The sequence below is a fragment of the Drosophila erecta genome, unplaced genomic scaffold, assembly GCF_003286155.1.
Source record: "Drosophila erecta strain 14021-0224.00,06,07 unplaced genomic scaffold, DereRS2 tig00000329-arrow-arrow-pilon, whole genome shotgun sequence".
NCBI lineage: Eukaryota > Metazoa > Arthropoda > Insecta > Diptera > Drosophilidae > Drosophila > Drosophila erecta.
The window spans coordinates 859,454-863,150 of NW_020825223.1; the positions used below are offsets into that span (position 1 = coordinate 859,454).

Genomic DNA, 3,697 nt, shown 5'->3' on the forward strand with positions numbered 1-3,697 from the left:
CTAACGGCTTGGCGAGGAACAAGCCAGAAGTGGAGCTCTACCTGAAAGCCAACAAGGCGGATGTGATGCTGGTCAGCGAGACCCACTTTACAACCAGGTCTCACTTCAAAATCCCTGGCTACGAAGTGGTCAACGCCTTGCACCCGGCGGACAGGATCAGAGGTGGAGCCACAGTAATCGTGCTAAGTGGATTACTGTACGAGGAGATGGAGCCTGTGCAGAAGCCGTTACACAATTAGCCATCCCGAGTTGTCATTGCAGCTGAAAAACTTGGGTACCAAATTTCTTATTGGCGGAGACTTAATGCCAAGCACACATGGTGGGGCTCCAGGATTGTCAACCCCAAGGGCAGCACTCTGCTGAGGTGCGTCAGAGAGTTGGGCTGCAATCTGCACACAACGGAAGAGACATACTGGCCCAGTAACCCTAACAAAATACCTCCTTGATTTAGGCATCAGTAGAGGCATCGACCCGGCGAAAGTATCTACAGTTGGGTGCTCTGTGCTCTGACCACAGCATGGTCAGCATACTACTTAGGACCTCCTTCATAAGGACTCCCGGAGGCACCAAACTGATCAGGCGAAATACCGACACAACTGTGTTTAAAAGCTGGCTTGAAGAAAACGTTCACCCACATCCGGCTATCAGCACTGGAGGAGAAATAGACGATGCCGTTGCTAGCCTTACTGGCAAACTCCAGCAGGCGGCAAGGTTGGCCACACCCACACCTCCTACCAACAGTGGGAGACTCCAAGTGGCCCGCAGGGACAACCATCTATGGTCGACTGAACTGGCGTCGATGGTATCGGAGAAAAGGAGGCTGAGGAGAGTCTGGCAGTCTAGCAGATCCCCGTCTGACAAGAGGGCCTACAACAGAGCCTGTAAGGAGTACCTAGTAGAACTGGAGCCTGGCAATGCTGAGCACAACATCTGGAACGCCACCAAATACCTGAAAAGGCCTGTGCGGAGGGTGCCAACTGTTAAAACAGTTGCAGGTGTATTGTGCCGGTCAAGCCAAGAGAAAGCGGATGCGACCATCTGGAAACCAGTTTCCAGCCATTCGCCTTATGTGATGACGAAGACGTTGAAGAGACGAAGCAGTTCGTTGACGCAGCCTGCCCGATGGACCTGCCTTTCGCAGATATAGGTAGTCAGGAGGTTCTGGATGAGATTTCGTGCTTGAAGCTCACCAAAAATCCTGGCCATGACAAAATCGACGCAGCTGCCCTCAAGCTACTCCCAGCAAACTGCATAGAGTTCCTCAAGGCTCCAATGGACCAATGCTTAAGACTGGGACACTTTCCTTCTCAGTGGAAGTGCGCTGAGGTCATCCTCATTCACAAGCCGGGCAAGCCAGAAGCCGAGCTAGGCTCATAAGGGCCCATCAGTCTACTCGCCATCCTGTCAAAAATCCTGGAGAAGCTGTTCCTCAAGAGGTTGCTGACCATTCTGGAGGAAAAGAGGATCATCCCCGACCACCAGTTCGGTTTCAGGCAAGGACATGGCGCCATTCAGCAGTGCCACCGGGTCGTCTCCAGGGTCTTGGATGCCTTCGAAAATAAGAAATATTGCGCAGTAGTCTTTCTGGATGTGAGGCAGGCTTTCGACAGGGTGTGGCACCTCGGCCTGCTATTCAAGCTGAAGCAACAGTTACCGACCCCAAATCACCCCAACACGTGGTACTGTTACAACAGCGAACTCGGTCCTGTGCTGTACAACATATACACCTCAGATAAGCCAGTATCTGAAGACAACAGAATATTGACATGCACCTACGCGGACGACACAGCGCTCCTGTGCTCAGACGCAACTTCTACTCTGGCAGCGCAAGGGCTGTAAAACGAGCTGGACACGATTCAGTCATGGCTGAAAAGGTGGAACATCACCATAAACGCTGACAAATCCATCTACGTCACGTTTACACTCAGACTAGGGAACTGTCCACCCGTCCACATCAACGGCACCAACATACCGTCCAATTCGAAGGCCAAGTACCTGGGACTAAACCTGGACAAGCGTCTCACATGGAAGGACCACATAGGGGAAAAAGTAAAACTCATGAGCCACAAATGCCGCTCCATGACATGGCTCCTGGGCAGACGAAGCACGCTACCCACTAGATACAAACTACTGCTCTACAAAGCCATCATAAAGCCGGCTTGGACATACGGCATTAGGCTGTGGGGCACTGCCTCCCCTACAAACATTAAAAAATCTACAGAGAGCAGAATGCCGCATTCTAAGAATCATCCTCAACTGCCCTTACTACGTGAGGATCACAAAAAAATCAACAGGGACCTCAAAATGCAAAGTGTGAAAAGCTAGCAGGAGGCACCTGGAGAATCTGGAGAACTACCAGAACCAACTTGCAATCAACCTCCTTGACAACAGCCTACAGCGCAGAAGACTCCGAAGAAACCACCCACTTGACCTACCTTTCCGGATTCCCTAAAGGAATCCTCTGATGACCCTAGCTAACAAATATAAGATTTTTAGTGACGCATATGATATTGTCCCTATCATATTATAGAAAGAAAGAAATTAAGAAATCAAGTCAAGTTGCCAAGACGCATATGACATTGTCCCTAACTTATTATAGAAATAAATAAGTTAAAGAAATCAAGTCAAGTTGCCAAGACGCATATGATATTGACCCTAACATCTAATAGAAATAAAGAACTTAAAGAAATCAAGTCAAGTTGCTAAGACATATTACATATGATATTGTCCCTATCATGTTATAAAACTAAAGAACTTAATGAAATAAAGTCAAGTTGCCAAATGCATTGTCAATGGTGAACTTTGTGTGTATATGGACAATAATATACACGCGTTGCGCGTTGTTCTTCTTAGTTATGAGCATACGTTGGCTAATGCAACAACCTAAAATATACAATGTTGTACCTGGTACCCATCAGGTTAATGTTTTATATAAATTGCAGTATGTATCGCCCAAACATAGTTAAATATAAACCGTAAATAACCAGATTATATGATACATAATGCTTATATGAAACTAAGACATTTCGCAGCATTTATTTTAGGTATAAAAATACATTTATTGAAGGAATTGATATATGCCAGTAAAATGGTGTATTTTTAATTTCTTTCAATAAAAACAAAATTGACATTATATAAAAATGAATTATAAAACTCTAAGCGGTGGATCACTCGGCTCGTGGGTCGATGAAGAACGCAGCAAACTGTGCGTCATCGTGTGAACTGCAGGACACATGAACATCGACATTTTGAACGCATATCGCAGTCCATGCTGTTAAGTACTTTAATTCATTTTATAGTGCTGCTTGGACTACATATGGTTGAGGGTAAGACAATGCTAATTAAGTTGTTTATAAATTTTATAAGCATATGGTATATTATAATAATATATATAATATTATAATATTATCCAATAATATTATTGGTTAAAATAATAATTTTTTTATTCATAATATTAAAAAATATATATGAAAAACATTATCTCACATTTGGATGTGAAAAACGAAGATAAATATTTTCTTTTTCGATCTAGTAATACTGAGAAATGTCTAGCATAAAAAATAGAATTATTTTTCATCTAGAATTGTCTCTTATTAATGATTCGGAAATAGAAAAAACCTGCGTAAGGGAGGAAAAGAAACTAACAAGAAAAGAAAACAGTTCAGCACTAAGTCACTTTGTCTATATGGCAAATGTG

General features: G+C 44.1%; 1 non-coding gene across 1 annotated transcript; it reads left to right on the plus strand.

Moving 5' to 3' along the window:
• Positions 1-3,151: 3,151 nt before the first annotated feature.
• LOC113564692 lies at positions 3,152-3,330 on the plus strand. The gene has a single exon (XR_003408246.1). It is a non-coding gene; the product is annotated as a 5.8S ribosomal RNA (ribosomal RNA).
• The last annotated feature ends 367 nt before the right edge of the window (positions 3,331-3,697 follow it).